The following is an 11021-nucleotide window of genomic DNA, read 5'->3' on the forward strand; positions in this document are numbered from 1 at the left end:
AAAAAAAAAAAAAAAAAATGTTGAGCAAAAAAACATTCAATCATCATCACTGCTAATTATATTTCTCTGCTCTGGAGTTAATCAATTCTCTCTGGTTCTCAGCTCAGGCTAATAGGCATCTGAAACACCCGGAAGACACAAAATGACCCGTGACGCTCGGCTTCCCCCCCTTGGACGCTGAAACATCTGCTCCCTCCAGATGTTTCTCAGAAAATACATTCAGGAACGAGCCTTGCATTGTTGGAGATCTAAATGCTGCGGTATGCATGCATGTGAGCAGAATACAAAAGCACGGAAATAAAATTAATCAGAGAAGGTAAATATTCTCCGATAAAGATAGAAATCACTTTGCAGATTGTATTTTTAGAGAGACTTTGCCAAAAAACCTGAATTCCAATTATATGATAAAAAAGCAGACGGTAGCAAGTCTGATGGAAAATCAGTCCAATCCCATTAAGTCCAATTCTGAACAGTATTGTGTCACAAAGTTATCCATTAATTTTCTCCACCCTGGGAAAGGTGGAAAGAAACTTTGAAAAGCTTATAGAGGGAAAGCCACATGATTTTCTGGATCTAAAATAACAGGCAATTTGAAATTAAATATATGTATTGTTTTTCCTGGCAGATAAGGACAATGAATGGTGGGTCTGATTGCCTTATGGTGTCGGAGCCAGATTTTCTACACCAGGTTGAAAAAAAGAGAAATTCTCCCTGCTATTATTAGATTCATGGAAGAACAGGCCATGTCTGACTTAAGAAGCAGAGAGGAAGTGTAGGGGGCAGGAAGGTATGCATCTAGGTGTCTTTGGCATTAAGACACCATTTAAAGAGCAAGTGTTAAAAGACATTAATTCACCAGATTAGCATTTCTTGAGGAAATGGAAAATAAATTATAAGACCAGGGGAAGAGTAAAGAAAAAGATCCCATAAAACCAACAAAGAACACGAGAGGAAACAACTGACTTGGAAGAAAGAGACAAAAAAAAATTATCTGACAAGGAGAAAACTGGAGTCTTAAATCCTAGGAAGATGATTACTGGAAACTGAATTTGGTAAATCCAGTTAACCTGAACTTTTGCAGCTGAATAGGGATTGTGACAAGGAGAAACATAGGGAATAGCATGTATAAACAGTATAAAAACTTTGAATAAATATTTCCATGACTAAAAATAAAATAAGGAAATAAGACACTGGAACACAAATCCTAGATGACAGTTTATGCAAATTAAAAGTATTTGTCCAGTATTTCCAAGTGTGTAAAAATCAACATGTCAGGTTTGTCTCTTTACTTGAAGGGAACCAGAGAAGTCAGTTTTCTGTACTTAACTGACTATCAAACCTGTTTGAGGAGCAGAAATAATCTGGGCTCCTTCCGACTCCACAATGCTGGTGCACCTGGTTAATATCCGAGTCGACAATTAACTCCTGCTTCTTCTATATTATTACAGAGTCAAATTTAAAGGCATCTTTAGCACACGGCTGCAGATGATTACTATTCCTAGACTGCAGCAAAAAAGAAAACGCTGAAAAAAAGTAATCAAGGTGCCGCGATGGCCCTGTAAAAAGTGCAGTCGGGAGATCAATTTGATTTCTTCAGGAGACTGTTTGGTCTGCAGAGTTTTAGTGCAGGACAGTGGGTTTGTTTATGTGTTTCCTCCCACCTTCCACAGCGACGGATTGGCTCCAGCTGGTTCCAATTTACTTCCAATCAGAAACAGCTAAGAGGAGCAGTTCCATAAAGCAGATGGTTTTCTCGCCTAGTGTGGTAAAAAAAAAACAACAAAAACAAAAAAAAAACAAACACCACACACTTCTTTAAATATTCCAATGACTATTCTCCTGCCTCACATAAAGCCTGCTGGTTTGCCTTCACCGATCCTCTGACTGCACTGAACTTACCTGCAATCTCCCAGCTCCCTGTCCACCCTCCAACCCACCTTCCACCGCTGCTTATCCTGGAAAAGAAACAATTACCAACTGTGCCAACTCCCTGCCAGACACTTCAACTGCACACCTACATCCATCTCCCTGTCTCCTGCTCTCATCAAATCCGTAAGGCGGCATCCTTAAAATGTAATCCTTTTTCAAATTCCAAGAAATGGTCCACTCGCCTGCTTCCTCTGCACCAAACAGGAACCTGTTCAGTTATTTCTCTGCTCAATAAACAAGGTTTAGCCATTATTAGGACAGAAACCTGGATGTAAGACGAAACCGATGAACCAAAATAAAGTGAAGTTATTAAAACAATTCGGCCAAACTTCTTTTCCACATCGGGGTGTTAAGGGAGTGCTTTGTAAAGGGATGTGCAATTTTTCCCAGATCTGTACTCCCACCTGGATTGTATGGACAAAACAAACTGGTTGTCTTGGCATCAAACAAATGTGTGTTGCCAGCTGAATATGATTACCTCCAGGCAGTAAATGCTGAATTAATTGAACTGTATATCTCTGTGTCTGAAATTGTATGGTTTGTATGTTTTTATGTAGGCCCATGAGAACGTTGTTTAGAAGCAACTCAAATTTACCTTAATTAAAATTTTTCACTTTCTACGTGACAGCATCTTCTCTGCTTTTCTTTCTGTTACTACCCGTCACCCACCAGGGAGCTGGAGCACCGGCTGCAAAACGGGGGGTTCTGTTTAAGCACAAATGGAAAAACAGTGGGAAAACAAAACAGTCTCATTAGGGAGAACATGTACAGCGAAGTTCAAAATTCGTCAATATTTTTAGATTCTTTAAAAAAAAAAAACCCAAAAAACCTAAACTTACAATACTTACAACAAAGTACAACAAAAATGATTACCTTAATTCAGCATTAATGGTCTATAATAACGATCTCTCCCCTGTGATCTCTGAGGAGAAGAACAATAGCTGCTTTTAAAAGATCTCGGCTTTTCTTCTCACAGAAACTCCTTAGACATTAATCCGTGTCTCACCATTAGCTGCAGTCCCAATAGTGTCATGCGCTGTAAGTGTCAGATGTCATGTCCTCAATGGGCACACATGCAAAGTGTTTGTTCGTGTGGGAAGCTGAAGGGCCTCCCACGTGATGTGCTGGACAGAAATAACCTCCCTTCAAATGAACCATGAACAAAGCCTGCCTCAACAGTATGAAGATAAATCTTCATGTAAGAGTTGACATCGTATGAAACCGCTCATACATGCAGGTCATTAGATTAAAAAAGGCTTATTATACTTTTGGTCTCAGTTTTGTTTTTTGTTTTTTTGTTTTTTTTAAATCTGGGTTTTCTTTTCTGCTGGAAAAAGAAAACCATATTGGATCAGTGCTGAAAGGGTATAGGCATCAACTAAATCCTCCGCAGCAGTTTTGTCGTCAGACACCTGCCTGGTGCACGCTCTCCTTTAGCTGGGACCTGAGCTGGGGTCTTACTGACTGTGTGTGCGCACGTGTGCATGTGTTGCAAAACCTGATAAGAGTTGCTTCGACATGTCCTTTGGATTTCACAATACCCGGAGGAAGAAGGTGTCACTGAGGAGGATATCAGCCCAACACTGAACCGCTCTGCACCTGTTGTGTGGCTTCACCTACAGCCCACTTTCTCAGTTCATTTCTTGCCATTATTCCAATGGATACGATGCATTTTTAAAGAAAATACATGGGTGTGCCATGCTAACTTATGTCTGGATGTGGTCTGAAATTTCTCACTCCCATGCAATAGCTAGAAAAACAAGGCCAAAAAAATGTAGTTTCAAATTTTGCTTTAAAAATACAAACTGAGAGACAAATACAAGAATATCCGACACGCAAAAGGACATTTCTATTCCTTTTAAATCTGATACCTATTTCAATCAAAGTATTGAAAGAGAGTTCCTGAGGTTTTCTAAGACATTCATTTTTTTCCTGAAGTGGCAGAGTCGACTGATCTCTCTATCAAGGTCGAGACCCATTAATTCTAGTGGTGATGGTCAGTGTGCTCATCTCCACTGCAGTTTTAATGAGACACTGTGTGAAAGAAGCTAGATAAACTAACACAGAAAGCTGGCGGTGCCTGACAGGAGGCTGACCTTGTTAAGGATTATTGCCGATATGCACATTAAAAACCAGGTTGCACAATGACAAGACACTCCACAACAGGTTGGCGAGATGGGGGGGGTGAAGGAGCCACAGTGGACAGATGTGGGACTGAACATTACAAGAGTTTGTCTTTACAGTTGTCAGACTGTACACGATATCCTCCACTGGTAAATATTCAACAGCCGTTTGCAGATGAAACGCCCGAAGTGTCTGTCACACACGTTCAGCAGGAATTCAAAGCCGTTCAGATGTAAGACTCCAGATTAGCACACCCAGGTAGTCACGAGCAGCAGTCCAGCCAGCCACGCTGTCGACAATTCATCAAAACCCCCGTTAGGCAAACAGTAGGCAGCTGATTTATGTCTTCTTATCTTTGACTTTAGCGTACAGTGGATTGTTGTTGGCTCTCTGAGCAACACAAGGGGCCCATTTTGAGGATCTTGTCTCAGGTCTGAGCCACAGGGAGAAAGATCTCATCTCCAACTGTCTACTATTTTCCCCCTGTTTTGTTTCTCTCTGCTTGGTTTATGATTATGTAACTTTGCTCACGGGAGCAGAGACACAGATGTGAATCAAACTGACGAGCACAGATTTGCACGGACTTCTTATCGGAACACACACAGAAAGCTTAAGACTTAATCAAGACAAAAGGATTTTACTGACGGTGGGCTGCAGGGCCAGGAAAGCCCTACTTTCTGTCAGAGTCCCTACCATATATCTACAACCCAAATTATAATGTTTGTCCAATTAAATTGTATCAACAGTCCATTATGGGTTTTTTTTTTTTTTTATCTTGCCTGCACCACTTCCCCATACATGTTTGTGGATTATCCTTGTTTCATCCAATCAGATTTCATTCATGGTTTTCAGAACTGCCCCGCATAAATTTAAATGCTTTTTCTAATCAGTCAGTTTTCAAATTTGCCTCTCCAGCTTGAAGGCCCACAATGGTTTCGTCAGTTTCCCTCCTTCTAAATTGGATGGTCGGAGCACAGCTCTCACTGCCACGTTTTGCTAACAAAGCACAATCTGAGCGATCAGATAATTCTATGCCCGCAATGCGTGAAAGAGGAGGAGAAAGAAAGAGAAAGAGATTTGGTTTCAGGAGTTATTAAAAATCAGTTTGAAGGTGGACTTTTTCAAAAGAATGGAACATCGACAAGATGCTTCCATGGACTTATACCGCTAGAAACATATTAGGCAGCCCCACTAGGGGAGGAAAAGACAGCGAAAGAAAAAGGTGGTTTATTTTCAAAGGTAAAAGGAGAGAGACTTGACACGGCTGTAAGATCAACAGCCAGTCCAGCTCTCTTGTGTCTGTGTGGTGTCATGTTGATTTCCCAGCACAGTAAATGTTTTCCCCCTCTTCTCTACTTTTCATATCAAACTTTTCAGTTCTCCTCCTTCTCCTCCAAGTGAACATGTTAATCTGCAGGAAGCTGGAAACAGCATTATTGAAATAAGGTTGGTTTGCAGCTCCTTGCAACAGCATGTTTGTCAAAAACTGAAACAAGATATCACGACAGACAACTTCAACTGTTGGTTTCATCTCGTGTAACCCTTTAATTCATGGGCACAAATGTAAACTAAATATCAGGCTGTGTGAGCATTCGAATGAAGGGAACACATTACCTTTAATGGAGGGAATGCTAATAAAACGAATCTTGCAGGCCTTGTTACAGATTGTTGGCTCAATCGCCTCCTGGCATAAGGTTTTTGTTGCTAAACACTAAAAATTGAAGGCTTTTGTAAAACCACAGAGAGCTGAAAAAAAAAGAAACACATCGCAGGTAAGCGCAGCAGCATCTTCCAGCTGATCGGATTAAGAAATTCTACATCATTTTTCTAATATATCTTACTTTCTATTCTCTTTCCATGTGTTTTTTGCTTCCTGCAATGTTCTCGGATTTCTAATTAGTATAAACAGCTACATTATTTTTTGGAAACTCGTGTGTTCACTTTTTTCTTGGTACACGCATTCAGGTATTTTTTTTCACGATGAATCTTGTGATAGTTTGTTTTTCTTCTCTACAGTTTTTAATGATGAATGTTTTGAAAAGTGTCTTTATTGTAGATCAGACAGGCGTCTCAGATGCTGCCTTCCTGCAGTCAGGATATGCCAGTCTAAGCCTGTTTCCCCAAGACACCCATGCTACGTCTTAGACGCATCAAAGCTGCTTTGGCTATCAAAAAAAAAAAAAAAGCTCCACAGGGGGACATTTTGAGTTTGACATTAAAAAGATCAGGTGCTTTAAGAAACTATGAGTGTCTATCCCCTTCAATTTTATATCAATGAAGACACTTATGCATACATAAGAAAACTAAATATGAAACACTTTCTGCACACTCTAAATACTCTAGCAGGAAAACAACATCTGAGGGACGTTTTTTTCTTCATCGTCACTGTTGTCAAAATGTTGAGTTGTTTCTCAAGCGTAGAAGCGACAAAGCTGGGAGTAGAAAAATAAAATGCAACCAGGTTTGCAAAAAATGTCTTTTAAGAATTCAAAACATTTATGTAAATACCTATCCCTCTGCCAACATACTTCTCTGTTTATGCTACCACAACAATGTATTTTATAATGTTTGTGTGACAAAAAAAAACAAAAAAAAAAACAGAAAGTAATTTATGATAGAGATGTGAAAAGAAAAGGATGCATATTTTTTTATATATATATATATTATTGGATTGTGTGTGATCGGCTTGCGTATTCAGAATTGTGAATCACCTAAAAAGCTACTCAACAGGATGATGCCGCCTTTCCATAACTCCCTGCATCAGTCTATTTCTCCCACACAATCTGATATAAGTAGTTTGAACCAAGCAATAGTTAATATGTTTTAGGCTGAAAAAAACGTCTCTTAAAAATTTACATTGCTCGTTGGTCTTAGTGATGTTTACTGACTGCCTAAATTTAACATGTTAAAATGAATCAACACTGAATTAAAACCAATGATTTCCCTATTCTTAATGAATTCCCACAACAACACAGAGAAATATGCAGTGTAACAATGACTCTGTGTGCTTGTTTATGATAATTTAAGACTGAATGAAGGACTGTTTGATAAAATGTGTTTTTGTCCTGTTTTGTAAATCTTTGCTCTCTGGTTTTGAGCCATCCAGCACTCCTACCTGTAATGTTCAGAGTCGAACTGAAGCAGAGCACATTAAATGATTCAAAAATGCCAAAGTATGGTTATTCTTGCTCATGTATTTATTTATTTTTTTTCTGTGTGTATTCTTTCACTTACTCTGTTTGGAGCTTAACCAGGGCTAGCACTCTTCATTTAGTAAGAGATAAACTAAATTTCTCATTGTTCTTGTAAACAACTCAGAGGTGCAGACAAAGAAAGATGAGCTTAGGCAACAGCACTCGCTGCAACGATACAGCCAGAGAAAATGAAAACACATGAACAAAAGAAACTGACACAAGATATCACGATAGACAACTTCAACTGTTGGTTTCATCTCGTGTAACCCTTTAATTCATGGGCACGAATGTAAACTAAATATCAGGCTGTGTGAGCATTCAAATGAAGGGAACACATTACCTTTAATGGAGGGAATGCTAATAAAACGAATCTTGCAGGCCTTGTTACAGATTGTTGGCTCAATCGCCTCCTGGCATAAGGTTTTTGTTGCTAAACACTAAAAAGTGAAGGCTTTTGTAAAACCAGAGAGAGCTGAAAAAAAACGAAATACATTTTCACACAAAAAGAAACAGAGCTCTTGTAAACACCACAAATATTCACAGGTGGCATGGCAACAAAGCTTGTATAATTACAGCAGTGTTGCATAACTATGCCAGTGCTGTCATAGAAAATTGTCTGGCTGCAGCAGAGATTTTGGCTCAATGTTTCTTTGAACCACTCTCAGTCATTTTGGCTCAAAGATTCAGGAACAATGTTTGTGCTGAACAAGGCGAAAGGGCTCTTTTCACGGACGAACATTCTGTTCAATCAGGGCAAATTGCATGTTTTTAACTGTATCACTATTTGATTTTCACCATCGCTTAGACCAAGGTGATCAAACAGCTACACGACACAATAGTTCCCCAAATCCCCACCAAACAATAAGAGTTACATTATAACACTTTTTAGCATTTTGGTTGCAGCTTGAATGCTTTAGTTTTAAAACGGGATAAAATGAGGCTGAATACCTGTGGAGAATGCAACACAGTAGCGTCTTGTAGCAGAGCACGCATCAGTATCTGATTAGCCAGACTCTGTTAAAGGCAATTGTGCGGTTAAGTGCTGTCAAATGGCTCAGTTTCTCCTTGCTGCAAAAATAATAAATTAGATTTACTCTGTAAAGCATTTTTTTTTTTTAGATGTTCCCATCCACTTCCTGTTTAATATTTTGGAGCTACCATTTTATCCCATAAATTAAAATGGTAGCTCCAAAAATGGTATAAGATGTTTTTATGCACTCAACAGCATGAGTGTCATTAATTTTAACCGGGCTGAATGACCATAAAACAAAGTATTTTAATAATTTTTTTTATTTATTTTTTTTTAAAGAAGACTTCGCTACGTAAGTTTGGCTCAGTTACACTTTTTCCACAATCAAAGCAGGTTCACAATTACACATTATCGGATTTAAATGCTCCTCCACTGATGTTTGGTTAGCAAGCAGGCCTTAAATAGCCGTCCTCAAGCTTTAGTGGTTCTGGTTGGAGATTTAAATGCTTTTCTTGGCAGAGTTGGTAGAGTTCATCAAAACTGAATACTTTCCTGGCACAGATATGGTTTTGAATCACCACGGTCCAAAGTCCAACTCCATCATATACAGAAAACTGATGGAACTCCAGCATAATGCACCACAATGTCCTCTCAGTCCAGAAACGGAGAGGGTGATGGACTAAGTGTCCTCTCAGTCCATGGTGATCGAACAAGAAAGAAACCCCAGATCCAACACCTACTGGACATTTTCTTTAAACGTACAGAAAGTGCTGGTCCCTTTAAATTAGTGGTGAAAATATTTTTTGTTAATTGCAGCATTTGATCAAACAGTCTCTCTGAAACATTAGGCTCTCTTTTATGTGCATTTTAACATCCTATTATTTTATGCAATGCTTTTACGATTCACTTTTGGTCTTCCTTTTGATGCGCTTTGGATTGCTTTGTGTCTGCTTGTCGGCAAGGAGGAGAGGCCCAAAGTTCATCCTCAATGACGGCAGACTGTGAAGGTATTTCTGGTGCAAAACTTTGTGCATTGTAATTGTGACTTTGAAGTTACAGAGAACGCGGTATTGTATTAGTTGCATAACTGTAAATTTTCTCCTTTTTCTCAAGCACAAAACATCTCCAGACAGTTCTGCAGATTCTTACGTACAAATACAGAAATTGTTTTCCATGAGTCACACATCAAAACCTCTTACATTCATACTTTTTGCCCCGATTGATCCAAAGCAAAATGTTCTGAAAGTCACAAAATACAAAACTCCTGACTCACAGAACACAATTTCTGAACTTGTACTTAAAAATCTGAAAGGGTGAAACTGTTGTTTTGAATTTGTGAAAGGCTGGAAGAAAAACACGGTTACACAACTCCAAGATCACATGTATGAATACAGTTGGTGGACAAAACCAGAAGTTTACACACACAAAGTAAAGAGAATTTTTTTTTCTCACTGTTTGATATTAAATCTTTAGGTTAGTTAGAATGACCAATATTTATAATTGCTAATTGACACAATGATGACAAATAGAATATATCAGAGATTTATTTAGTAATATCTTCAAAATGTGAAATTCACAGAATGATTTAAGTCTCTTGAAACAATAAGGGGAAGCCCATACGATGATGTTATGGATTAATTTGGAAACTTCTGACAGGTTTTCAGATACATTTGAGTAAACTGTTGGCATTCCTGTGGATGTTTTTTTTTTTATTTTTTTTTTAAGGCCACACCTTAAACACGCTGCTTTGTTGCCAGAATGTTATACTCAATAGAAATCAGCCAAGATATCAGAAAGAGAATTGTGGAGCTACACCAGTCTGGATCATCCTTGAGAACAATTTCCAGATGCTGTAGGGTGCTGTGTTTATCTGTTCAGATAAAGTATAGACATGATAGAAATGCCCAATCATCATATGCCTTAGTAAGATGAATGCGTTTTGGTCTAAAATTGTGACAATCAATCCCAGAAACAAAGCCGAAGACTTGGCTGGTACAACAATGTTATTATCCACAGGGAAACGTACCAACAAAAAGGTGCTTTCCTCTCTATAAAACAAATGTACGCTTAATAATTTCTAGGTTCAGTAAAGAGACTGTCGGTAGCGTACTCTGTGATAGAGTAAATAAGACCTGCGAACCATAGGAAACACACAATGACTTGTGAAAACAGACAATTATATTTACTTATTCTCATTCACTATATTACTACTTTACAAACGTAATCAATAAAACTTCTTTAGTGCAAAAAAAAAAGCATGTTTTAAAGAGAAAACAAAAGTGGTACCACTTGGATTCACTCAATTTTTTGTGTTTCCACTGAGTGGAACTGCCTGAATGTTTGCTGACTATTGACCCCTTAGGTTTAAGATGTCAGCTTTGTTTAGTTATCACTTTTCCCTAAAATGCCAACTTGTGAGTTCATCTTGAGATGGCAAAGAACTAAAAAAAAAAAAAAGGCAAAACAACATAAATCAGATTAAAAGTATTAGAAAATGAATAACTGCTTTTCGTGAACAGTGAACATCCACCCATCAACGCCCTGACCTGCAGCAAGCCACCCATAGGCACTAATGAAGTTCCAGGTCCATGCAAAGCAGTCCTTCCAGAGAGCACCATTCAGTTAGTCCCTCCATAGAGAAAAAAAAAAAATGTTTGGAAACAACCACATATCATGTCATGACTACTTTTATCCTAAAAATCTTATTGAGACTTTAGAGCAACATCCACTGCTAAAGCAACACTGGAAACATTATTAATTTGCAAAATGTATTTTGACCCCCCCCCCCCCCCCCCCCCCCCCCC

The 11021-nt window shown here is 38.6% G+C and overlaps 1 long non-coding RNA gene across 1 annotated transcript; it reads right to left on the reverse strand.

Annotated features, from left to right (window-relative positions):
- Positions 1–1205: 1205 nt before the first annotated feature.
- LOC107836827 (uncharacterized) lies at positions 1206–2090 on the reverse strand. The gene is made up of 2 exons (XR_001662791.1): positions 1900–2090; positions 1206–1757 (listed from the first exon to the last, which is right to left on the reverse strand). It is a non-coding gene; the product is annotated as an uncharacterized LOC107836827 (long non-coding RNA).
- Positions 2091–11021: the final 8931 nt, after the last annotated feature.

The sequence above is a fragment of the Poecilia formosa genome, unplaced genomic scaffold, assembly GCF_000485575.1.
Source record: "Poecilia formosa unplaced genomic scaffold, Poecilia_formosa-5.1.2 Scaffold90, whole genome shotgun sequence".
NCBI classification, from domain to species: domain Eukaryota; kingdom Metazoa; phylum Chordata; class Actinopteri; order Cyprinodontiformes; family Poeciliidae; genus Poecilia; species Poecilia formosa.